At 47.2% G+C, this 27,180-nt stretch overlaps 1 protein-coding gene and 1 pseudogene across 1 annotated transcript in view; one reads left to right on the plus strand and one right to left on the minus strand.

Moving 5' to 3' along the window:
* Positions 1-984: 984 nt before the first annotated feature.
* The window catches only part of ZNF710 (zinc finger protein 710), a 68,806-nt gene continuing 42,610 nt past the window's right edge, over positions 985-27,180 (plus strand). The window contains exon 1 of the mRNA XM_077124201.1: positions 985-1,042. The gene's annotated coding sequence lies outside the window, so the exon portion shown is untranslated. The remainder of the gene's footprint in view (positions 1,043-27,180) is intronic.
* LOC143652535 (calmodulin regulator protein PCP4 pseudogene) lies at positions 11,097-11,286 on the minus strand (annotated as a pseudogene).

The following is a 27,180-nucleotide window of genomic DNA, read 5'->3' on the forward strand; positions in this document are numbered from 1 at the left end:
TGGCCGTCCAGGGCTCTGCAAACAGCTGGTAAAAGCCCTTCCACTGCTCAGGGCTCTGCGGGCCCGTGTGCTCCCAGCCCATCTGCCCACTTTAAAACGTACATTAGCCAAGCCCACGGCCGGCCTTCCGCCGCTGGACCGGGTGGGGGGCGGCCCTGCGGCCCCCGCCGCCCTCGGGAAAGAACCAGCGCCCAGTTCCGCACCCGCACCCCCAGCCCCGTCTCTCCTTTCGGGAGGGCGCCCCCCGGCTTCCCATGGGGAGGGGGAGCGGAGACCCCGGGCCCCTTTTGTGCCGGGCAGGACCGGGCCCCCCATTTTCAGGCGCGGTTCCGACGCTCCCCCTTTCCCCCGCTCCAGTTTATCTTTGTTCCCCTTTTCTGCTGAGAGGAGAAAAAAAAGAGAGAGAAAGAAAGAAAAGGAGAAAAAAAAAAGGCGTGACTTGATTTTCAAACGAAACTCCCACAGCAAACAAAACCCTTTTAGAGAAATAAGAAAGGAGGAAGAAGGAAGAAAAGAGGGAAGGAAAAAAACGGGGGGAGGAATCCCTCCCGGCTTTCAATTCGAGTGGGAGAGTTGAACCGAAAGAAAGAGAAAGAAAGGAAGAAAAATCCTCTCTGCGGCAGAGAGAGAAAAGAAAACTTGGGCTGACAAGAGGGGGGTGCTGGGGGGGGCTGGAAGGAAGTGAGAAAACAAAAGAGAGATAAAAGGGCTGCTCTTCGGCGTCCCTCTTCCTCTGCGAGCTGGCTTAGGAGGAGCTGTTTTGCATCCCTTCACGTCAGCCCTGCCTCATTCCCTTCTTCCAGGGAGGGAGAGCGAGCGAGCGGGAGCGCGACGAGAGAGGGGGAGCGAGAGAGGAGCGAGAGAGCGAGGGAGAGAGAGAGAGAGAGAAAGAGAGGAGCCGGAGGGCGGGCGGCTGGAGCCGGCGGCGGGCGCGCGTGGAGGCGGGCGGCGGGCGCGCAGCAGCACCCGGGCGGTGGGCAGCCAGGAGCCCCGGCCCCGGCCCGCCGAGGGCCCCAGCGCAGGAGCCGCGCCCGGACCCAGGGTGAGTGTCCCGCGCGGCCCGCGGCGGCCCCGGCCCCGCAGCCCCCCGGGGCGGCGCGCCGGCGGGGGCGCGGGGAGCGCGGGGGTGGGTCGCTGCGGCCGCGGCCGGCCCGCCCCCCGCCTCTCCCCGGGGACGGCGGCGCGCAGGCCCGCGCCGCGCCGCCAACATGTCGTCTTTTCCTTTCACTTCCACATTCCCTCATGCCGGCGAGCCGGAGGGAGAGAGGGAGAGCCGGAGAGAGGGAGAGCCGGAGAGATGGCGTCTGGGGGGGAGGGGGAAGGGAAGGAGGGAGCGAGCGAGCGAAGGAGGGCGAGAGCGAGGAGCGCGCGAATGAGAGAGAGGGAGCGCGAGAGGGAGCGAGGGAGGGAGCGAGGGAGAGGGAGGGAGAAGCAAAAACGAAAGCGCCGCGGGGCCGGCGGCGGAGCGCGAGGCCCGGGGGGCGGCGGCGGCTGCCGGGCCCGCACGTGGGTGTCCCCGCGCGCTCCCCCCCCGCCCGGGGCCCGGGCCTCAAAGTTTCCCCCCCCGGCCGGCCCGCCTCTGCGGCTGCCCACAAACTTTACTCCCCGAGCGGAGGGGGAGCTGCGCGGCCCCGCGGGCCGGGGACGGGGAGGGCCGAGCGCGCCGCTGGGGGCGCCCCCGAGGGCAGCCGGGCGCCCGGCCGGTGTCGGGGGCACCCCGTGGTGGGCGCTGGGCAGCCCGAGGGCCGCGGGTGGGGGTGGGGGTGGGGTCCTCTCGGGGTGTCCTGAGCCCCCACCTTCCTGGCCGCCCGCACTCTCGCTCGGTCTCCTCGCGGTCATTTTCCTAATTGGACGGAACTGTGGGGTGTGATCTCCGGCGTCATCTCGGGGTCCCCCAGGCGGCCGAGTGGGCGCGGGGCCCCGCCTCCCCTCCCCAAGCGCGCAGATGCCACCGAGCCGGCCCTGGTGCCACCGCCCCCCTAACCGCTGACTTGCTAACTAGTGCGTGTCGGGTTTTTTCCAACTTGCTTTTTAAGATGACTTTTGCGGTCGCGGTGACTGCTGCCCCCCAGACTGAGCCGCAGTTTGGGAAGATTGAGGAGGCCGGGGAGGTGCTCGGGGTGGGGTGGGCTGGGGAGTTAGCTAACCCCAAACGGCCCCCCCGTGCCTCTCTCACTTACCCGTGTGCGCCCACCCACTGAGGCGCCAGCCCGTGGCCCACCCTTGAGCTCAGGCCAGCGCCCCAACCGCGAACGGCTTCCCAGCGCCTTTATTTCTGTGTCAAGTGGAAGTTCCCAGCCGTTGGCCATCTGGAGGGGACGTAACCAGTCCCCATGGGCACCTGGGAAATTCACCACATTGCCCCACAGGTCCGGTCCGCAGCGCTTTGGGCTTTGGGGTCACCCGGCAGCCCTGTAGCTGCTCTCTCGTCCCGCCTTTGTACAGTGTAAGTAAAAGCAGTCAAAGGTCACTTCAGCCCAGGGCCAGGGCCTGCTTCCTGGTTGAGTCCTCACCACCCCGGGCAGGACCTGTGGGCCAGGTGGGGGGAAGAGAAGAAAACTGTCCCCAACTGTCCTAAGACATTGGGAAATGTATTTCTAGTGTTTGTGAGCAAAGTTGTTGGGGCCTGTCTGGTTTTGGACTTTTGAGACCTAACAGCCATCAGTTTCTCATTTGTTTCAAAGAGAATGTTCTTTTCCAGGGCTGACTCTTGGTTTTATCGGCTGGCCCTTGGGCCACTTGCTCTCACCTTGTACCTGGACCTGCCAGTCCCCAACCTGGACCTCTAATTGCTCACCCGTTGTTCCAGCTGCACTGGTGCTCCGGTAACCCCCCAGGTCCCAGCTTTCCTGCACGAGGGCAGTGGGGCTACAGCTGCTTTCTTTTGGGTAGGGGGAGCTGGACGTTTGGGCCACATATTCGTTCTTGCAGACTTACCTGGTTGCCCATAGGCCTATGAAAGAAGCTGCAGCGTGAGCCCAAGTGAGGCCCATGCTTTTGCTCATTTCTCAGAGCGACCCCTCTAGGTGAGCCCTAGTGCCTTGGTGTGTGGCCTGCAGACCATGGGTTCTGGGTTGGGGCCAGTTCCATTTCAGAGGCGCTTCCTATCCGGGAGACTTCTTTTCGGCCCCCTGCCTGGAGACATGAAGACACCCAGAGCCTGGGATGGTTTTCCAGCCTGGAGGAAGGGACCCTAATGGGACCACCAGAGATTTTGAGCAACTTCTGTTTTAGGTTTGCCCAGAGATATTTCTAGCAGAGTGGTGCTTGGAAAGGTCAAGTTTGAAGTTTAAAGGACATAAATAACTAGATAAATGGAAACGTGCAATGCATCAGGAGGAGACAGGTGGGAGGATGCTGGCCCTCGCTTGGCACAGGGCCGTTGTCTGGCTTGCTCACTGCTGAGTCCCTTGTGCCTAGCCAGGGGTGTGTGTGTGTGTGTGTGTGTGTGTGTGCGTGTGTGTGCGTGTGTGTGCGCGCGCACACACACATTTATTTTGTTGAATTAACAAATCTGAATCTGCTGGGTCTCAGGTTAATGATGTCTAATCTCAGCCCTTGGACTTCAGAGGTGGAAAGGGGCCTTAGACAGTGTCTAAAAGAAACCAAAACACGAGAAAAGCCCCTTGCCTGTGATCACCCAGTGAGTGGCAAATTACTGCTCAGTCAGACTCTGTTTCCAGTGCTCTTTGCACAAGGCTGCTTCCTCTGAGGTGGCTGGGGATCCCGAATCGAGCTGTGGTTTGAGAACAACAGGGCTGTGAGACCACGAGACTTGCCCACGCCGGAGGGAAAATGGAGCGCTGTATTTTCCAGGTGTGGTTTTGGGGGATTTGACCTGCCTGTGTGATGTCTGGGTTGGAACCGGTGCTTCTGGCTGTTGGAGCGCCGTCTTCTTCAAAGTCCCACAGGCCAGTGGGGCAACGATAGTCATTGGGATGTCACCAAATCATACTTAGCATTTTTTGATCTGGAATGTTTTCTTTCCGCTTTGTAGTGGTGCGTAACTTATATCTAAGATTGGTCCCCAGAGAAGAAAAGGGATGTAAGAAACAGCCAGAGACATGAATGATCTCCGTTTGTGGATCAGACCCTGTCACTGGAATGTCCGCTCCACGAGGGCTACGGACATTGCTTTGTTTGCCACAGAGCCCCCAGTGCCTTGAACAGGACCTGGTACAGAGTAGGTCCTTGATAAATATTTGTTGAATGCAGGTGCTGGGGATTAGCGAAAGGGTTTCTCTCCTGGAAGGAAACTATGAGTGAGACACAGAAGCACAGACAGGGAAGTAATGGGAACTAGAGTTGTGTCATGAGTCATTGCTTCAGACAGGGCAGGAGAGGCCTGGGAAGGGTAGGTCCTGGACGGGGTGGGGCCATTGGGTGGAGACGTGTGCAGAACAATAGAATCTGAGGTAAACTCAGATATGGGGAGAAAAATAATAATGTCGTGTAGGGGCAGGATTACACTGGGTGCGTTGTCTATGTCATCTCCACTAGGCTCACAGAAGCCAGTTCCTGCACTGTTATTCCCATTTGACAGATTTGGAAACTGAAACACAGAGAAGTTAAGTAACTTGTCTGAGGTCACAGAGCTGGTAAGTGAGAAAGCTGGGATCTCAAGCCAGGCAGACTGACTTCAAAGTGTGCCTCCCTAGAGTGAGGATGCATTCGGACATCCCTACCTGCACCAAGAAACTGGGGCTTGGGAGTTCTGGGGTCCTTCAAAAGGACGGCAGCAGAAGAACTGGAAAAGAAATCACTTGGTCTGCAGCTTGCCCGCTGCTTCCTTTGCCTGGGCCCAAACAGTGTCCAAAGATGCTTCAGCCATGGAGGAATGTAAGACAATGCTTATGTCCATTCTTAGCTCTTTCCAAGCAGGCTTGTACTAGGTCAGGGCTGTATCACAGACAGTGATGGTTTAGGAGACCTTTTTCGGAAAGGCTTCCTTTTCAGCTGAAATTTTGGTTGGCGCATATTTGGAACCAGTTGGAATTTTAAAGCTGGAAATGTCAGTGTTGGCCTGAGGCCTCCAGAAGTTGTTCAGCATGTGTGTGAACCTTGCCTCCCCACCCCAGGCCGGTCCAGCCACGGCGGTCACGCTTTTATTGAGAGTCTGTGATTTAGCAGGCAGGGTGTGAGTCCCGTCCTCGCCGAGCTTGCAGTCTTCTGGGAGACGGACATTAAAGTAATGACACAAATACTCCTTTAATTATAGTTGTTATGAATGCTTCAAAGGAAAAAGTACAGGGGACCATAAGTGGATAATCAGGTCTGGGAGGACGGGAGATGGAAGGCTTTCCTGAAGAAAGGACATTTAAACAGGGCGGGTGAAACGGCCTTAATTAACGAGGGCAGTATTGCTGGGTGAGTGTGTGTGTGTGTGTGTGTGGCCCCTGGACCAGCACTCCGCACACCCGGGAGCTTGTCGGGCATGCAGGATGTCGGGCCTCTCAGCAGACCTGCTTGGAACTGCGGTTTAATAAGATTCACCTGCCTGGTGAAGTGTGTGCGTCACTGATGGAATCAGGTGCTGAACTTGGAAACTCCACTTCCCGGCCTCGTCGTGGGGGAAGGGGCTCGTGACCTGGGGCAAGTCACTCCGCTTCCCAGTTGGTCGCAAGGACGCTGACCCTCACACAGGCTCCTTCTGACCTGGCGGATCTGGGCTTTGGTGTGTGCCGTGGAGGGCGGGCATCTGGGCTAAGCAGCACCCCCAGTGCGCACGCACACACACACACACACACACACACACACACCCCGCAGGGGGCTTTGGTGTGTGCCCTGGAGGGCGGGCATCTGGGCTAAGCAGCACCCCCAGTGCGCACACGCAAACACACACACACACACACACACACCCCGCAGGAGGCGCTGTGCATGCTCGCTCCAACATCCCTGAGCCCTGAAGACGTCCTGGCCGTCAGGGCTTTTGAGAGATGAGAATAATGCCCAAAAAGTGTGTGTGTCTTTGTTGCACATAGAGAGATTGCCTTAAAGTGAACTGGGGAAGATTTGGCCTGGAATAAGAGAAAAACTGGCAAGGGGCAAATGCGCTTTGGGGAAAAAAGGTATAACTTTTGGCCAAAAGTAAAAGCTGGAACGAGGGGAGGATGGACTTCAGGGGGTCAGTGCACCTGAATCGGCGGGCACAGGCTTACGTGGGATGTACTTTTGGGGGGAGAAGGCCCAAAGCTTTCTTCAGCCTCCTAGGCCTGTGGCTCCCTAAGGTAGAATGTCTTTCTTGGCTAGCCTCAGCCAGCTCTTTCATACTGCCCCCACTGCATGCCGGGGCTGCTTTGAGCACTGCATATATGTCAGCTTGTTTAGGTTGAATAACTTTGCTGAGGTCACACACCTAGTGTCAGAGCCAGGATTCGAACCCAGCAGTGAGGCCGAGCGAGCCTGCTCCCAGAGCTCCCCTCAGTGCCAGGTAGCGGGCCGAGCGAGCCACGAGCTTCTTTGGGTAGCACAGAGGCTGAGATGACAAAGGCCCCACTTTACAGGTGTACCCCAGCTGTTCACGTGTGAAACAGCAAGCGTTTTCCTATGGAAACGTGTTCCGAATCGCAGTGAGGTTGCCAGGCCAGCCTGCAGAGCCTGTGTCATGACTGGGTCCAACTCACGCGCGGGTGCAAAGGAGAGAATTAGAAAACAAGGCCACTGCAGCACTAAAGGCTAAATTAAAAAATTCTGGACTAGGAAAGGAGCTGCTTGAAGAGTTGTACCCTTTAAATAAGGGGGGTTAGAGGTGGCAAGAAACCGGGGTAGATCCTGACAGGAGGGATTAGGGGTGCTAGAAACTGAAGGAGGGCCTAGTATATGTCAAATCAGCTTCCAAGTGTTAAAACAATTGGTTTTTATACTTGTTAATTAATGTGTGTAGGTCACATGCCCCGACCCTGCCTCCATCCCTAGTTCCCTACCCCAAACACAGAAGTTTTTTGTCTTCTATCTTATTCATTTCTGTGTTATTTGAATTTTTAGAAGTATATGTTATCTTTTATATATGTGTATATATGTGTGTGTGTATGTGTATATATATATATATATATATGTATATATATTGCAAATGAAGTTTAAGGACTCTTAGAAGCCGGTTGACCTCTCAGAGAATTAGTTCTGTTCTCCACAAGAGATTGTCCTTCTTTATAAAAGAGCTTCTGATATTAGATACACATGATCTACTGCGTGTGTGTTTCTGGGAGTACCAGGAGGACTGCTGGAAAGGGGAGGCTTTTCATTGCAGTCAGGGGCTGAGACCAGGGATCATGTTGTGGCCGGAATATCTTCCCTTTCTTTCTCCTCTATCTCCAAGTGTGTGACATGTACAGAATCCGAGGAAGGTTAGAATGATTACTGCGCGAGCAGGAGGGTTTAGATGGAAAGCTGCAGCTTTGGGGGTGACTCTTGTGCAGTGTGGTGTGCCTTCGGGGGGGGTACCTGAATGCCATCCTGGATCCCATCCCACTCCCCAGTGGGACACAATGGAGTGGGCTTTTCAATAGGGAAGACTGCATATTTTTCATTAAAAAATATATATATATATTTATATATATCAAAAAACATATATATATATCAAAACTTTGGTGGTTATCTGTGTGTGCCTTGTCAGTCTGTCCTCGCGAGGCCCGTGTCTGAACCCGCCTCTCGACGAGTGTCATGTCCCCTCGGAGGCTGCTGGTGCTGGGTGGCTGAGCGTACCCTGCGATGCCTGACCCTCACCAGCCCTCCCCTCCGAGCCCCTCCGCTAGCCTCAGGCCAACAGGCTGCTCTGTGGACTTGCCGTCACCCAGAAAATCTGCCCGCTGCCTCCTGGTCCACCTCTGAGCAGCCCTCCCACCCCTGCTCCACCCCGGGAAGCCTGTGCTTACCTGCCTGGGCCACTCTTTACCTGCTGGTCACAGCTCCACTCCTTGCTCTCTGTGTCCTGCCCCGGCTGCCGCGGGAGGACTAAGCACCTGCATCCTTCCATGTCCGAAGGCCCCACCCAAGCCTGTGGACCTACTGCCACCTCTCCCTCAGACCTGTGCCTTTCCAGCCCCCTCCCACAGCACTTCTCGTCACCCCAGGACTTGGCAAAGAAGAGGCCACCTTTTCTGTCCCCATTTCCTCTCTCTCAGTCCCTTCTCCAGCTCTGCAGGCGGCAGAGAGGATTTCACCACCTCTTCCAGAGGTCCTGGGCCAAGTCCTCATCTTAGCCAGTGGCCCATTTTCTGACCTCCACTTACCCAACTTCTTCATAGCATTTACTGTCATGGTAACAGCCCTTCTTTTTGGAAAGTCTCTCTTTCTCACACACGCACACGCACACCCCTTGGTTTCTGGCTCATCACTGTCTGGATCCTCCTCCCAGGCTCACCTTGGTGCTGTGGCCACAGTTCTCTGCTCTTCCCCTCCGTGCCTGTGATTTCAGTTTGCACAGCAAACTTGGCCTACATCCCTGTCCTTGTGTCTCCTGTAAATGTCCTAGAGCTGGATCTCTTTTTGTTTTTAATCCAGTCTGACATCTGTACTCTTTAGCTGGAGTGTTCGGGCCGTTTACATTTGTTATAGTTTGGGATATGTATGGAGTTCTTTCTATATCTTATTTTGTGCTTTCTGTTTGATCTTTTTCTGATTCTTTTTTCTCTGTTCATTCTTTCTTTTGAATTGGTTGAGAGTTTTTTTCTTCCCCTCACTTTATTTTTACCCCTTACTGTTTGGAATATATACATACTCTTTCTGTTCTTTCAGTGCTGCAGACGGCATAAAGGTTAAACTTAGCTGGTGCCTACATCTTTTTTCAAACAATGTAAGGACCTTGGAATGCTTTATTTAACGTCGCCACTGTCTCTGCTCATATTCAGTTGCTGTATAATGTTTTAGCTCCTTCTTATTTTTCTTTTAAACCCCACAGTTGAGCTTTATTTTTAATGTTCTATATGGTCAAACTTTTATTTACCCATGTATTTACCATTTTATTTACTCACATTTCTCCTGGCATCTTAGGCCTTCCTTCTGGAATCAAAACATCATGTAGCAAAGGTCTTTTAGTGATAAACTTTCAGTTTATGTTTGGTTGAAATTTTATTTCATCCTTATTCTTAAAAGATAGTTTTACTGGGTATAATAAAATATTAGCTTGGGAGTTATTTTCTTTTAATATTTAAAAGGAATTTTCCCCAGTCTTCTGGTTTCCATTGTAACTGTTGAAAAGCTAGGAGCCGGATTATTAGTCTTTTTTAGGTAATCTGGTTCCACATGTATGTGTTTTGCGTTTTGCAGTTTACTATTAAGTGCTATTCGTTGTGTTTCCTGAACCAACGAATTTAATCAGTTCTAGAACAATTTCAGCCATGATTTCTGATTCTTTCCTTTCCATCATTATCTCTCTCTAGTCTCTCCTTTTGGAACTCTAGTTAGATGTTTGGATCTTATACTATCCTCTGTATCTCATAACTTCTTTTTCATATTTTCCTTCTGTTTCTTTGTTTTGTTTTATGGATTATTTCTTGTCTGTCTTCCAGTTTACTAATTCTTTCTTTGTCTCTAATCTTATATTTAACCCTTCCATTGAGATATTTGTAAGATCACTATCAACTCAGAGATTTTTATATATTTAATATGTTTTAATCCATTAAATTAATATTCCTTCATGAGTTTAATTTTAAATATTTTTATTGTGGTAAAATATACATGACATATAATTTGCCATTTTAACCATTTTTAAGTGTACAGCTCACTGGCATTAGGTACATTCACAATGTTGTGTAACCATCACCACTATCTATTTCTAGAACTTTTTCATCACCCTAAACAGAAACTCTATACCCATTAAGCAACAACTGCCTGTTCCCCTCTCCCCCCAACCTCTGGTAACCTTTAGTCTACATTAAGTCTCTTTGACTTTGCCTAGTCCAGATATTTCGTTATCCATTGTATTTTTTATTTTTTTAGCATGAGCAGGCACTGGGAATCTGTCCATTGGATTTTTAATCTAGATGAGTATTCTTTATTTCTATATTTCTATTTTATTGCTTTCCAAATATGCATTGTCTTTTAAAAAATTAGTATCTTATGCCTCCGTTTTATATATATAGTTTTAATTTTTATTGTGGTGCCATAAGCAGCCTAACATTTCCCATTTTAACCACATTCAAGCATACAGGTAGGTGTGTTACTCGCATTCACAGTACTCGGCTACCCTCACCACCGGCCATTTCCAAAACTTTTCAATCATCCCAAACAGAAACCCTGTACCCATCGGCACTAACTCCCCATTCCCTACCTCCTGTGCTCTAATCTTCTTTTGGTCTCTATGAATTAGCACATTCTAATAATCTCAAATAAGTAAGGTCACACAGTATTTGTCCTTTTCTGTCTGGCTTATTTCACTCAACATGTTGCCTTCAAGGTGTATCCACGGGGAAGTCAGAACTTCATTCCTTTCTATGGCTGAGTGACATCCCATTGTATAAATGTGCCTCGTTTCGTGCATCTTTCCTTCTGTTCGTGGGCACGTGGGTCGTTTCCCGACTTTTGGCTGTAGTAAATAATGCTGCTGTGAACGCTGGTGTACATATATTTCTGCTCTCAGTTGGGTTTTTTTTGCAAATATATCTAGAAGTGGGATTTGGTATTGCAATTCTTCATTTATCCTTGTGAGGAAATGCAAAGCTGATTTCCGCAGTGGCTACACCATTTTACGTTCCTGCCAACATTACACAGGGCTCCTATTTCTCTGAATCTTCATCAGCATTTGTTATTTCCCTTTTCTGTAACTAATAGCCATTCTGGTGGGTGAAGTGGTGTCTCATTGAGGTTTTCTCTTTTTTTTCATCCAAACTCTATTAGACCAACAAAGAAAATAGTTGCAGGGGAAATGGGACTGGAGAGAAACAGAGAGATTAAGCCACTCACAACTCATTGCTTTATGCCATCCTTCGGGGGTATAAATATCACGGGGCTCTGGCTCTGATGTGCATGCGTTTTAGGTTTGCGCTGTGTGTGTGTGGGCCTTGTGGGGATGTCCGCTTTCTAGGGTGTTGCTCTTTCATTTCTTGACAGATGACGCCTGACTTTGGTGTCTTGCAGCGGACTCTGATGGGGCACTCTCGCTAAGACTGAGACCCAGCCTTTTCCTTCTGGAATTTTCTGAGCTGCAACTGAATGGCCAGCACCACGCATTCTGCCTCTGGCACATCCATGTCTGGTGTTGAACTCTTCTTGACCATTCTTCTGCCTGTCATTGTCTCCAGACATCTTGTCTTTTCCATTGGCTGCCCCAGTGCCTTGTCGCTCACTCATGTTGGCGTTAATGACACTTCCCAGATCTCTGCTGCTTGGCACAGGAGTGGTTCTCTCGAGGTTTTGATTTGCATTTCCCCGTGGCTAAATGATAAGCCTCTTTTCATATATTTATTATTGGCCATGTGTATATCATTTTTGGAGAGATGTCTTTTCAAGTCATCTGCCATTTTTTAATTGGATTATTTGTCTTTTTGTTGTTGAATTGTAGGAATTCTTCATACATTTCTGGATAGTAAACGCTTATTCGGATATATGGTTCCCAAATTTTCTTACGTGTGCTTTCAATTTCCCTATTTTATTTCCTTAATCATAAGCATTCTTCTTTTGTGTTCTGTATATGATAACACAATGCTTCCAGCATCTGAAATATTAGCAGATATGGTTCTGTTGTTTGATGCCTCTGCAGTTCCCCCTCATGAGGGCTTATTTCCTTATGTGTTTTGTGATTTTTGATGTGAGCTTGTGTTTGTTAGAACTCTTACCTGTGGGGATTCTTTGAGCGCTGGGATAAGGGCACATTCTGCCAAACACCTGGAAGACACACGGATGAATCCGTTGTGTTTGTAATTCTTACCTTGCCGTTTGGGGGAGCAGGGCCCAAACCCACATGAGGACCTGCCAGTGACCACAGATTCTTAGAGGAGCCCTTTCTTTTTCTTTTTTTTTTCTGTTTCACCAGTGCCAACATTAAGTTCGATCACTTTCTTTGCGCCTGTACACCACCAGACACCCTGCTTTGTCCCACTGCTTCTCTATTGCCAAATGACTTTTTTTGGAAAAAACTCTAGTAATGTCAGGCCCAGTTTGAAGTAGTGCATCTTCTGAGCCTTTTCCAAGCCATCTCTTGCAGAATTAACTGGTTCCTCCATACTCGTAGGCAGCTGTCACCTTTGAGTTGGTCTCTGGGTGACTGTGTCCAGACCACACAATAGGCACTGAACTTCTCAGAGGCTCAGAGCTGTGTCATTTATTTCTGAAGCCCCAGCGTCTGGCTCAGTGTTGGACAGAGATGTTGCTTAATAGATATTTATTGATTGAACAGAATTTATGGCAAAATCAATACTATTCTTAAATGGTAATAAAAAAAATCACAAGCGCTCACCAACCTTGTGATTTTGGATAAGTCCAGTTCACCTCAGTACCCTTAGCTGTGAAATGAAGGGATGTGAGTGGTGCAGTGGTGGCTCTGTGGTAGAGTTCTTGTCTGCCATGCCAGAAACCCGTGTTCGATTTCCGGTGACTGCCCATGTAAAAAAAAAAAAGGAAAATGAAGGGACTCTTCTGAGGACTCTCCTTGCTTTAAGATACTGAGATTCACCGTAAATTACATGCCTGTCGGCCCTGGTACCATCATCCAACTGACAAATGGAATGAAATCATGGAGAGGAAGATGGGGATTCCCAGGTAACAGCATGAGGTGCAGAGAGAAGGGAGATATGCTGGTTTGAAGCTGTCCTGTCCCCCAGAAAGGGCCATGGTCTTTTCATCCATTCCTGTGGGTGCAAACCTGTTGTGGGTGGGACCTTGTGGTTAGGTTATTTCAATGGAGATGTGACCCAGCCCATTCATGGTGGGTCGTAATCCTTTTTCTGGAGTCCTTTATGAGAGGATAAGAGCCCAGAGAAGCAGAGAAACGAATTTAAGAGAAGCTCATACAAAAAAGCCCTGGAGAAACCAAAAGAAGACCCACAGAAGTTCAGAGAGGAAGGCACTGGAACCAGGAGCTGAAAGCAACGAAACCTGGAAGCAAACGACAGGTGCCTTCTCACATGACAGCGGTTTCCAGATGCCAGGAGCATATCTTCCGAGTCCGGGTGTCATCCTGCGACTGCCTGGAGTTGGACATTTTTATGGCCTAAGAACTGTAAATTGTAACTTAATGAATCCCCATTGTGAAAGCCAGTTATATTGTATTCCAGCAGCTTTAACAAAACCAAAATACGAGAATGCAAAGATAAATTAGTATTAAATAAAGATGGCATATTGAAATTTATGCCATTGAGACAACTAGGTAGCTATCTAAAAAAAGAGAACATCTAATAACAAAATAAATTTCAGATGGATTAAAGATGGTCAAAAAACTCCCAGGGGTCTCAGTCTCCCTGTCAACGTGGGACATGACTCCTGGGGATGAGCTGGGACTCGGCATTGGGGATTGAGAAAACCTTCTTGACCAAAAGGGGGAAGAGAGAAATGAAACAAAATAAAGTCTCAGTGCCTGAGAGATTCAAATAGGGTCAAGAGGTCATTCTGGAGATTATTCTTATGCATTGTCTATAGATATCCCTTTTCAGTTTTTTATATACTGGAGTAGCTAGAGGGAAATGCGTGAAATTGTTGAACTGTAATCCAGTAGCCTTTATTCATGAAGATGATTGTGTAACTGTAAAGCTTTTAAGATGTGACTATATGACTGTGAAAATCTTGTGACTGACATTCCCTTTATCCAGTATATGGACAGTAAGAAAATAAAGACAAAAAATAAATAAATAATAGTGTGGGGGCGGGGGAGGGGTATGGGTTGTTCTGGGTGTTCTTTTTCATTTTCTTTTTTTTTTTGATGTAATGAAAACATTCAAATATTGTGGTCATGAATGCACAGCTGTATGATGACACTGTGAACCACTGCTTGTACGCTTTGGGTGATTATACAGTTTGTGAATATATCTCAATAAATATGATTCAAAACTCAGAAGCCATTAAAGAAAAGGTTAATAGATTTAACCCTAAAAGTACAAAATTTCTGTATGGCAAAATCATCATCAACAAAATCTTAAGAGTTTGTTTCTCAGTTGTCGAAAGTGAGAAAACATTTCTGCAATTTATGTCATGGATGGAGCTAATTTCCTTAAAATCTAAAGAGCTCTTACAGATCAATAAGAAAGAAACCATCAACCCAGTTTTTGAGGTGGTCTAAGTGGACAGTTCACAGAAAAGAAAATCCAAATGGTTCTTAACCACAAGCAAAAGTGTTGAGCTTACCAAAAAGGAAAATGCAAGCTAACTCTCTACCTTGGAGAGGTGGTGGAGGAAACAGGCACCATTCAGAATTGTTGACAACAGTAAATTGGTTCAACCTTTATTAGAGAGAATTTTGGCAATAGTTTTAAAATTGAAAGTGTACAAGCAGTTGCACTTCTGGGAATTTATCTTACTGATGGGTTCTTATATATGAAATTATGTATTTTCTTAAGATACCGCATTTCACATATATGATGTATTTTTTAAGGATCATTGCATCATAGCTTGTAAAAGAGAAGAAGAAAAAAAAAAAAACAACGTGGAACTAACCCAAATGTCCATCTGTAAAGCACTGGTAAATAAATTATCCTACAGCCATACAATGTGATTCTGTGCAGCTGTGGGAAAAGAGTGTGGACGCTCTCTCTGTGTCCATTTGGAACAGTTAAAGTATTTTCTTAAGTGAGAAAGTAAGGGGAGGAGTGCCTGGTGGTGCTAACAGCAGCTTCCCCGGGGGGGGGGGGGGCTTGGTATCTCGCTTTGTACCTGCACGTACATTCTGAATTTTGTACGTTGTGCATCTACTACCTCATAAAACATGTTTTTAAAGAAGGTGCAGAGGAGGTTGGGATGGAGGGGAGGGACAAAAGCTCTGCTCATCTCTGTTCTGCATTTTCACATAGACTATTCCCCCAGCTGCCCTGTGCTAGGGTCATTGTGGGTGCCATTTTCAAAGACCAAGAAACTGAGGCTCAGGGGTCTGGAGAGAACCGCTGGAGCTCTGGGAGAGAAGGAGCCTTGGGGCCTGGCTTTGAACCCACGGCCATTGGGCGCATCTCTGTAGAGCACTGGTTTTTTTCTTCTTTTTTTGATTGACATGCCACCTAACCACTCCCGTGCACTGGGCCTGGCCACCCCGAGGCGTCAGGGTCAGGTCCTACCCCCGTCCGGGCACCTCGGGGGCAGGGCTCCTGCAGGAGGTGGTGGAAGCCCAGAACTGGCCTGGTCAGCCACTGCAGACACAGCCAGGACGCTTGGGGTGGGGGTTTCCTGTCCCGCCTTTGAGGTTCCTAGCTGTCATCGGTGTCTGAATGTTAGCATTACTTACAGGGTGCTTTCGTGCCTGTCGGTGAACTTCTCTGGCAGGTCCCGGCCGGCACCAGGTGCAGGTGCTGCTTCCCGGTGCCCGCTGCCGATGCCTTGACTTTGTTTTATGGCATGGAAAGTTTTAGGGCTGAAGTCACTTTGGGCTTGGGAGATTCTGGAAGAATAATTTTTTTCTTTCCTATTTTTCTATCCAGAGGTGCAAGTGGGAGCATCTCTTTAATTAAAAGGGAGGGGTGCATTTCTGATTCTTTTCCAATTTTTAAAATTTGTTTTCCAGAAACACTGGTGCTGTTTTTCAAGGCAGGGTTTTGACTGCTTCCTTTTTGCTGAAGATCAGTACTGTATGGAGAACAAAGTGAGAGGTGCTGGCCATATGTACCAGGAAGCTGCAATTCATAGGCTATGGCTTACCCCGGGGGAAGAATTGCATGTCTTTAGGAGATACAGAGTCATCCCACACCGCTTGTCCTCGGGTGTGGTGGTGTATTTATTTTCTCAGCTGGACTCATCATTTCTTTTATATATATATATATTTTTTTTTTTTTTTTTAAAGGGTGGGTAAGGAAGGAAAGGACAGAGGGAGCAGCCCTGCTGCCCGTGGAGGAGAGGGGCTGGGAGCGGTAGGAGGTACGGGAGAAGAGGAGAGGGGCCAGGGAAAGGGGAAGACACACGCGCTAACCCGCGCACGCACTCACTGGACTTATCATTTCTTAAGAAGCCCTTTCAGGCTGAGGACTGCTCAAGGGAAGGAGTTTCGAGTCCGTCCAGCCCGTCACTGCCACTTGTCATCTCTGGGAGGGACGCAGCCTCCCCGCAGCCCTGCGAGTCCCCCCCCACCCCTGCCCCACTGTTTGGCCGGTGGCGGCCACAGTGCCTGGGCCCATGCTCCTTCCACCTGTGTAGGGTTCGTGTCCGTCAGTGCCCAGCTGTTTGCTCAATGCATGAATGGGTGGGAGGTATCCAACAGACATTCCCCAAATGGATGAGTTTTGATATATGTGAGGTAGATTTTAAGATTTTAAATCCTTTGACTTTTGATCATGAGAAAGACTGGAGAAGTCCAGCCGTCTCCCCATTGCGCCTCAGGTTTTCCTGGCGCTTAAATAATTAAGTCCAAGGCCGGAGGAATTTTTCCTTCCTTACACGGGGCATCTTTCGTAGGCAGAGACCTACTTCTTTAAATGGTACAAGTTAAGCACCGAGATTTCCCTCCCCGAGTGTTCCACTCCATTATCTTCTTGTGTTCTAGCTCATTGTCTCAAAAAACACTTGTGTAATGTCAGCTGAGTTCTTTTGCTTGCATTAGAGAGCTTGCAGAATTTCTCTTCCAAACCCCTGTTTGGAGGTTATTATCTGTTGGTTGTAAAAATTCATTCCCATGTCTAAATGAATGAAGGTCAGCTCAGAAACTGGGTTTTTTGTTTTGTTTCCTTCTCTCTCCCTTTGAATTTGCTGTCTGAAGATGGTTCCTTAAACAAAGACAAAGGTGATTCGGCATTTGCCTTTTGGCATCTCAGTCCCTCTGCCTCCTTCTCATCCCTCCAGTTGCTTAAAACACCTGTACAGGAAAGTTGGGTCCTAAGTTTTCAGTGGAAATTTCTGGTGTATTTGACTCCTACCCTTCCCACACGCGCGAGGAACTTCTGGAGGATTTTAATTCCTATTTACTGGGAACCACCTCTTAGTCCACCCTGAAAATATCCTGGGTGGCTTTAAGGTATCTCTGTCTGGTCTTTTTAAACCTTCAGATTTGAATGTCCAAGGAATGAACGGTCTCTTGGATCTTACTATATTTATTTTGTGTTTTAGAAAATAGCTTTTATTGATTTTTTTTCCTTGTTACAAAGCGATTCACTAGTATTGCAGAAAATTTAGGGAATATAATCAGGCAAAAAAAGGAAGTAAGAAGCATCTATAACTGCCAATATTTTAATATATTATCTTACAGCATACATTTTTTAAGTTTAAAACTGAGATCATATTGTACATGTCATCTTGTTAGTTTTTATTTTCATGTAACAAATTGTTACTAAAATTTCCATTGTGTTAAATGTTCTTCTCCAAATCTTTTTTTTTTGGAGGGGAGGGGTGCATAGTCTGGGAATCCAGGTATCCTGCATGGAAGGCGAGCATTCTACCACTGGACCACCCGTGCACCCCTTCTCCAAGTCATTTTAAAGGGTTTTATAGCATATTTTTGAACAGATGGGCCATAATTTATTTACACATTCACTTCCATTCGGATTGTGTCCTCTTTTTCTCTTATAAAGAATGCTGCGGTGGACATCTTGGGTGTTTTTGCACACAGCCTGATTATTTCCCTGGGACCCGTTTCTAAAAGAGAATCATCTGGGCCAAGGACATCTTCTAAAAGCTCATGATTTAGATGGCTAAATTGCCCTCCAGAAGTGTGGTATAGTATTTTGATTCCTTTTAACTAAAAACTAAGTCTTATTCTTTTAAAACATTATTGTGAGCATTTTATCTAACTTAAAGTCTATGGGCAGTTTATTTGAACACCATAATTACATAATAAGGCGTGTTGGTTGTACAGGTCAGTATGATGTCCCAGTACATCCCAGAATAATTTGGGCAGAGAATAAAAAAGTATTTGCAAAGTCCCCTTGGGGAACTGGGGAGAAAGGAGGAAAGATTCAACTTCCCCATCTGGGGAATTCCTGAAATTCTCACAAGCAGTGGGGACAATGATAGATTTGCCCCTATGAAACTTACTCCTACAAAGGATAGGCTAAGCCTACTTATAATTATGCCTTCGAGTCACCCCCCGAGAACCTCTTTTGCTCAGATGTGGCCTCTCTCTCTCATCCGACTGGGCAGGTGAACTCACTGCCCTCTCTACTTTGTGGAACATGACTCCCAAGGGTGTAAATTTCCCAGGCAGCATGGGACAGGACTCCCTGGATGAGCCAGGACCTGGCATCATGGGATAAAAAAGCCTTTTTGACCAAAAGGGGGAAGGGAAATGAGACAAAATAAAATTTTGGTGGCTGAGAGATTTCAGAGTGGAAAGGTTATCCTGGAGGTTATTCTTATGCATTCCATAGATATCCCTTTTTAGTTTGTGGTGTATTGGAGTGGCTGGAGGGCAGTACCTGAAACTGTTGAGCTGTATTCCAGTAGTCTGATTCTTGAAGATGATTGTATACCAATATAGCTTTTACAATGTGACTGTGTGATTGTGAAAACCTTATGTCTGATGCTCTTTTATCCAAGGTATGGACAAATGAGAAAAAAAATAAGGATAAAAAAATAAATAATGGGGGGAGGTGGATAACGGTAAAAATAAATTGGTAGATTGAAATACTAGTGGACAATGAGAAGGAAGGGTACAGGGCATGGGATGTATGAATTTTTTCTTTCTACTTCTTTTTCTGGAGTGATGCAAATATTCTAAAAATGATCATGGTGATAATACACAAGTATGTGATGATACTGTGAAAAAAAGAAGTACATGCTCTTCCCCTATCATGGAAATAAATATAAATCCAATTTAAGAAAAAGAAACACACTGTTGTGAGCTTTTAAGACATCTCTTTCCAAATGCTTCACACATCTTTATTAAGAGTAAATGCCCATGGGGTGCATGGGTGGTTCAGCAGGAGAATGCTCACCTGCCATGCAGGAGACCCAGGTTCGATTCCGGGCCCAGGCACCCACAGAGAAAAATAGTAAATGGGCAGGGAAAGGCCTGAGAGACCCAGGGCAAAGCTGACCCTCAAAGGAAGAGTCCTCCTTGCCGCCTTGATTATATAGGAGCCTGAGGGGACAGGGGGGCCCCTCCTGAGGCCACAGGAGCCTGTGTCTGGGGAGCCCCATTTCTCAGTGTCCTGGGGAGGCCAGAGGAGGTTTGATGGGATTCCTGAGGAAGTGACGCTCGCTTAGGCTAAACTGAGCCTTCCTGCCCCCGCTCCCACTTCCTCTTTTTCCGCTCGTCCTCCTCCAGTTGCCACCCTTAGCTCCCAAAGCCAGGCCGCCCTGGTGCCGGTTCTTGGGTCCCTGGGATCCTCCGTGCCTCTTCGCTTCTTTCTGTCCTTTTTGCCTCTGCTGCCTCCTCGGCGGGTGCCCACCTGTGCGGGGCGCGCCCAGGCCCTCCTGCCCTTCCACCCTCGCACTTTTTATTTCCCCTTCAGCTCCCAGCAGCACCGTCCCAGACGAGCCTCCTTCCTCAGGCCTGGCAGCAAGGCCACGGGGGCGGCGCGCCAGCTGCTGCCCGGGCGTGCTGCAGAAAACCAAACACAGGTCCCCGGCCCTTGAGACGAGGGACGTTTTGCTGCATATGAACCTGATGACTCCCGTGCTGGGAGAGGACACTGGATGCTTCCCCTGGGGTGGGCTTTGTTTAAAATTTAATATGCTCTTCCTTTCACTCACAGCTCCAGCAACTGGCGCCTGGCTCCTTTGTCATTTTAGCCCTGTTATCTGACTGATGGATGAGATCTCTTATCTTCCCTGAAGGCCCATCCCCACCCTCCACGCGTCCCCCAGCCCCCACCCATTGTTGCAGCTCCCTTTCTGGGCCCTACCTTCAGGTGAAACTCATCACTTTGCTTCTTCGCCACTAAAGATTTTTGGAGAAAGTGGGTCCACTTGTAATGGTGTTGGACTCACCAGGGGCACAAGTAGTGGACAGGGTTGGGGTCCCATGAGAGGGGGTGTGGCACCCTGCCCCAGGGTGGGATGCTGGGTCCCTGGGTGACAGTCTGGGCTCTGGGTGGTCTCTTGGGGTCAGTGTTTGACCCGGTAGGTGGTCCGGTTCCTGGCCCGACATCTCCTCGGCCTCTGGGAGCTCCGCCTCTGTTGTCCTTTGTGAGACAGAAAGGACATTGAACACCGAGCTGTGCCTTTCCCCGTGGGCAGACACTCCGAGGCCAGGGGAGCCCTGGCTTCTCACCGTGGCTCGCCTGCTCCTGGCCGGATGAGCCACAGCCCCCCCAGTCCTTGGTTTCACAGCCTGTGAAAGGGGGTCACAGGCTGCCCCTTGTAGCTGTGCTCCATGCCTTGCCTGGTCGCTGTGGCCTGTGCGTTGCAGGGGGGCTACATGTCCTTGTTCTCAAGCTGTCCCTTGTCACCCCTTCATCCATTCAATCAACAGATGTTTACAAAGCACCATGAGCGCCTCTTGGCTATAAAGCTGAGCGGCAAGGCGCTTGTCCTCAGGGAGCTTCCAGTCTGGGGAGGGGTTAGGGGGCCTGGGGGCGGAGCCCTGGGCAGGAAGGGCTGCTGTTTCCCCGAGACCCGGCAGACAAGGGGAGCAGAGGCGCGCCATTAGGGGACTAGGCTGTCCAGAGAGAGGCAGAGAGTCTGAGAGGTCAGAGGTGGTTTGATAAGGAGACGGCCAGGGGAGGGGGCTGGGGGTAGGTGGACGGTTGAAGATGGAGCTGGAGCTGTGAGTAAAGGTCCGTCTGGGAATGTGTCACAAAGCTGGAGCCTCGAGGTCTGGGGCCCTGTCAGTGGGTTTGAGCAGAGAATCAACAGTCAGCTCACTGTGGCATAAACCCGGGGATTTGGGGCTTGTGTGTTAAATCCACGTGGGGAAGGCCCCTTAGAAATGTGGCCCTGAGAATTGAGAAACCCCTTAAAGGAATAAGGATCGCACTTTTGTTTGAATTCCTTCCCATTGTCACTTAAGTTTCTGCTTTGCATCAGCTGTTAACAGTTGATTTTTAGAGGTATGTTTCTTGAGCTTGATTGTGTATCATAAAACTCACTGAGTAATAATCTCAAGTAAAATTTTCCAATGGGTATGTTCTTAATACATGTTTGTAAGGACCGAATTAATTTGCACACATACGAAGCTCCTCTGAAATGGGACGTGAGTGCGTGACGTCTCCGGGCCGGGTTTCCCCAAGTCCTGGCAAGGGGAAGAGGATGAGAACCCGTGTTTGTTGGGCCACTTCCACAGGCTGGAAACTGGGCTAGAGAAAAAGTCAGTGACCCAGCGAAAAACCGCATTCCTGTCCCCATTTTAGAGACAGGAAGACTGAGCTTAATGAGGACGGATGCTTTCCTGAGGCCACATTTGTAGTGGGGTTTAAGCCCAGGTGTGACTGTGTCCACACTTCATACTCCATCCATTGCCGACCCTGCAACCCAATTCCTTGGACATACGCCAAAAAGTAAAGCAGGAGATGCAGAGTGGCTCAGCTGAGCGACGGGACAGTGCCTTGACTTCTAGAGAAAAAGTAGAACTCGAAGCCTTGCTCACACCTGTTCTCCTTCAGCGAGGAATGGGCTGACTCCTTTGCTGGCTGCTGGGTTTGAAGCACCCCCTCCCTGGGGACCTCTCTTCCAAAGAACGGGGCTGTGGCTGCAAGCCCTTGGCTGCGCTCTTGGCTTGTGGATCGACGTGCTGTGTAGACCCTGTGTGGGTGTAGACTCTGCGTGGAGCAGATATCAGGAAGCTGGCACCTAAGGTGGCTTCGGGTTTGCACGTAAGCATGCGTGAAGGTCACTGTGCAGGAGTCGAGGTCAGGGGTGAGCCCGGCCTGGACACCAGAGACCTGGGTTGACCAGCACTGGGGGCACAAGGTTTTCAGAGGAAGGATGTCGGGGCTCTGCTCCCTGTGGCATTGTGGCCCGTGCCCTTTACCCAAGCCACACGCAGGCTGTGAGCATCCCCCAGGCAAGACTGTCCACTGGGGAGCAGGGCACACACCAGCCTCTCTGCTCAACACTGCCTTTGCCAAAATCCCTCGGCCCCCTTAATGCGTCCCCTGTGGAAAAGGGCCCCTCGGTCAGTGTTCTTTTCCCCTGACCTTCGGAGAGGGTTTTCCTCCCTCTGACCTGGGGTGAATGGGAACCCCCACCCATCTGGGCAGGAGCCGCTGGAAGCCACCCAGGCCCCTCATCCCGGGGTGCTGTTCTCCCTTCCCTCTCCTCCAGCCGGTGCAGAGGGTCCAGGTGAGAGAGGACGCGGGCAGGAGGCGCGAGGCCCCGTGCCCCATGACTCCTGGTGAGTGTGGCAAGGGTGGGAGGCGCGGTTAGTGCTGGTGAGATGGTGGGTGTCCAGTCCACCTCTGCTCAGTGCCCTCTGCCCTGCACCCCTCCTTCCTCTCGCCCCTCCCCTTCCTGCTGCCTCTCCTGCACCTCCTGCCCTTGTGGTCACTGAGCCATCTTCTAGATCTCCCTGGAGTTTGGGCCACACTGTGCTGGCAGCCTTGTGCCGGTACAGCCACCCCTCCTCTTGAGCTTCTGGGGTGGGCACAGGAGCTGGTAGAACATGTGAGGCAAATAGAAGGGTGCACGGTAGTTCCGTGGAAGAATACCTGCGTACGAACGCCCACCCACCATGCAGGAGGCCTGGGTTCAAGTCTCTGCCCTTGCACCCAAAAAAATAAAAATTAAAAGGCAAATAGCAGCTACCTTTGTCCTTTCCATGGGCCTGAGCAGGGGGGTTGGCCAGAATTCCCTCTACATTCAGGTGGTTTTTGACAGTTGACCTTGGGTTGAAAATGCAGGTTTTTGGGTGAGCCATAAGATTATGTTTTCAAATAGAGGAAGAAAGAAAATGAGAGCCTGCATGGGAGAGTGGCAGTTGTTGGATTTCACTGTTTTTCGTGGACCTACATTTCCCCTCTGATGGGAAGCCCAGCCCCCATGGAAATGGGGGCGCTGCTGGTTGGAGGGTGCAGAGTGGAGGGGCCCTGGCTGACCCTCTGGGAACAAACACCGTCGCAGGACCACTGCGTGAAGATGGCTCGCCCCACCGTCTTCAACTGTCCATGATGTTTTGGGTACAAATCCAATAATTTCTCAAGCCCGTTTTGATGGCTTCCTTAAACTCTCTGGCCAGGGGTTGAAACACCATTTCAACAGAGCATTTCTGTTTTACCAAACCTTAGGCAAATAAACATTTAAAGAGATCTTACTAGGAAAGTAGTAAATCTTATACATAGGGAATTTGATAAGGACAAAAAAGTATAAAGAAAGTGAAAAAATTGCCATAATCTCATCACTAAAAATCACCAGTTTAGTACATTTGTGTATTCCCTCAGTCTTTTCCTTTGCACATATGTGAACATACTGTATTTTAAACATGGGCACAAGCACATTGAACTGTATCTTTTTTTTTTTTTTTGACGTCACGTTATGGCAAGCAAAAACTTTTGAAAAGCGCTTGAGTTTGCAAGGAGCATATGCTTTGCAGACATTTCTGTCAGCCACCAGTAACCAACTGCAAGAACTCATGTTCTACCCAAAACAGGAATTGTGCCAGTTGGCGTGTCCTTTGATCACCATGCGGTAAACTTATACCAGTAATATTGTAAATTTAAATAAAATACAAAATAAATAAAGCAAACTTAAACTAAAACCTAGCCATCTGAAAAAATTTTAAAATACTCCTAAATCACTGTTGGGTCAAGAAAGAAATAAAGAATATAGCAACCAATATTTAGAAAGCATTGGAAACAGAATGCTACATAACCATACCTATGGAAGGCAGCTGGCCCTATTTGCAAAGCCAGCTTTATATGCTTTTATTATTAAAAAGAAGAGAAGCATTCAGTCCGAGCGCTTAGGGAGAGAGGAAAAAAAAAGAATAAAAAACAGCCCCTAAGGAAAACAGGAGGGAAAAAATTGGAAAGATAAAGACAGAAATAAAAGAATTTTAAAACAGAAACAATGAAATTAGCAAATACATCCAAGAACTATTCTGTTTTTAAACAATAAAGTATAAACTAACCTCTGGCAAATTTATTTGAAAAATGAAAGGAGAAAAGAAAAAATAATAGGAAAGGGAGAGGGACATTACCATAGACACAGAGGAGATTTTAAAAGTAATAGAACTTTTATGTATAACAGTAGGTTCAAATTTGAAAATCTCAATTAAATGGATGCTTTTCTGAAAATGTATATGTTGCTAATAAAATTTGAGATCATTTTCAAAGCACTGCCCCCTCCAGCCAAAGAAGACACTGGTCCCAAGGGTTTTTGCCAGTTAATTATTTCTAATTTGATAATACTGATAAAGTTAAGCTATTTCATGGGTTAGCATAAGATGGAGAGCTCTCCAGTTCATTCTACAAAGTAAAATAAGCTTGCTATTAAACATGGCAAAGAGATCATAATAATGAAAATGCTAGGTAATAAATAGAATTTAATAATATATTAAACAAGTCAGTCGCCATAACACGGTGGAGCAAGGGGATAAGAGAAGTCAATATTAGGGAAGCTTAATATAGCAACTATGTCATGCTAATGATTAAAGAAGTAAAACCATATTGGTTCCAATATATGCAAGGGAAAATTGATCAAATCGAACAACCATTTCTACCTAATCAGTCTATCAAAAAGGGAATATAAGGATGTATTCTTAGCATGATTAAGAATATCTATTTCAAACCAATTACCAATGTTGTAATTAACCGTGTAACACTAGAGGCATTGCTGTCAAAATCAGTAACAAAATAAGGAGGACTGCCATCTCCATACATTTAATATTGCTTTTAAAATTCTGGTCAACACAAAATGCTGAAACAGAAATATATAAATATAGCAAAGAAGACGTGACATCATTTGTATATAGTATTGTATACACAGAAAATCCTGAAGAATTGATTGATAAGTGAATAAAATTAGCAAGAGTTCAGAAATGAGGCCAGATATAAAAGAGAAAAATGAGTAGCATTTCTATGTGTCAGCCATAACCATATAGAAAAATACTGGGAAAAAGTGCTATTGACTCATCAGTAATTTTAGCTGATGGCTGGCCTCCTTATTTTGTTACTGGTTTCAACAGGAATGCCTCTAGTGTTTCATGGTTAATTATAACATTGGCAATTGGTTTGAAATATATATTCTTTTTTTATTATTAATTAAAGAAAAAAAAATTAACACAACATTTAGAAATCATTCCATTCTACATATGCAATCAGTAATTCTTAACATCATCATATAGATGCATGATCATCATTTCTTAGTACATTTGCATCGATTTAGGAAAAGAACTAGCAAAACTGAAATATATATTCTTAATCATGCTAAGAATACACCCTTGTTTTCCCTTTTTGATGTATTGATTAGGTAGAAACGGTTGTTTGATCATTTGTAACCTAAATGAAGAAAATTGGACAATTCCAGAGATTTATGAGGACTCAAATATTCCCTTTCTGAAGTGCAAAGATTAATTATTGTAAAGATGTCAGTTCTTCCAGGTCAGTTTGTAGGTTTAATACTTTTCCATTGAAAATTCCGAAGTTTATTTCTTTAACTTGACAAAATCCATTCTAAAACTTTATCTGAAGAGCAAATAGAAAAGAATGTCCAAGAAAAATCTGAAAAGAGGGGGTACTAATTAGTCCCTCAGAATAGAAAACGTATTAGAGAGCCTCAGGAATTAAAATGGAGTGGTGTTGCTGCAAATCTAGAGAGAGAGACCAGAACCACTGAAAAGATGGCTCAGAAATAATAGAGTTTAACCTACAAGATTAATTTATAATAAAGGAGATATTAGAAATTAATGGGAAAGGAAAGGATTATTCAAATCATGGTGAGCAGTGTGAGGGTGGAGGAAGAGTTCCAATACGCAGCACACAACAGGATAAATTCCAGACGGATTTAAAATATATGTAAAAATGCACACACACGTGTATGTGAATTTAAGCTAAAAGTAAATACAATTTAATTTATATCAGATCTTACACTGGACATTGATTTCCTAAGTTTAGAGCCAACATAAAAAGTCATCAAAAAAAAATTCAACAGACTTGACTACGTTAAAACAAAATTCTAACTTCCGTATATTTTCTGCAAAATAATTGAGAACCTGGGGGAAAAGGTTTTAGCATGAATAAGGGACATAAAAAGTTAATTTTTAAAATATTAATTGGAATAACAAATACATAACTCGAAATTTCCCATCTTAACCACATTCAGGTGTACAATTCACTAAAGGCAGTTACGTGTACAATATTGAATTACCATTATTTGTCTTTTTCTTTTGACTTATTTCACACAGCATATCTTTAAGGCTCATCCGTGTCGTAACAGATACCAGAACATCATTCCTTTTATGGCTGAATAATATTCCATCGGATATGCACACCACATTTTGCTTACTTGTTCATTTGTTGATGAACACTTGGGTTTTTCCACCTTTTGGCAATTGTGAATAATGCTACTATGAGTATTGGTGTGCAGGGGTAATATTTTAATTCTGCAAGGATCCTATATACGTTAGTTAAAAAAAAAATCAAGATCTAATTTGAAGACAATGTGATCAGACAATATAATTAGCAAAGAATGTCTAACCCAAAGAAGTGTCTGTCGGTAAGCCCTGTGCCGTCATGCTCCAGGTCAGTTTACTGAAAAGCAGGTACGGTATTGAATCGGTATTTGCCAAACTGATAAATAAATGTACTGCAGATTTTTAAAGTATGATGGCATTTTTCACTTTGTAATTAGCAAGTGCTTTTTCAAGATTTCTTTATGAAAAATTTCAGATATTCGGAAAAGTTGAAAGAATAGCCCAGGTGACCTGACCATAACCGATCTCGGCATTGGCCATATTGGCTTTGTTTGTGTACGGGCATCTGTTTTTTCCTGAACCAATTTGAGGTTGAAGAAGATCTATCACTTCTCCCAGAATACTTGGACACCCAAATGCTAAATCGCTGCGCATGTAACTGTGTGTAGAATGCACGGGAGCTCTGCACCTCCAGTCTTCACAACTGTCCTAGATGTGGAGGAGGCGAGTAAGGGTCATGGCCTCTCCACGTGTAAGAGAAAGGCAAGTGTGCACACATTGTGAATCGGGCCCTGCACTTGGCTTTTACCTTTCAGTGATCTCCCAGTTGAGTCCTC

This window comes from Tamandua tetradactyla, chromosome 12, assembly GCF_023851605.1.
Source record: "Tamandua tetradactyla isolate mTamTet1 chromosome 12, mTamTet1.pri, whole genome shotgun sequence".
Classification (NCBI taxonomy): Eukaryota; Metazoa; Chordata; class Mammalia; order Pilosa; family Myrmecophagidae; genus Tamandua; species Tamandua tetradactyla.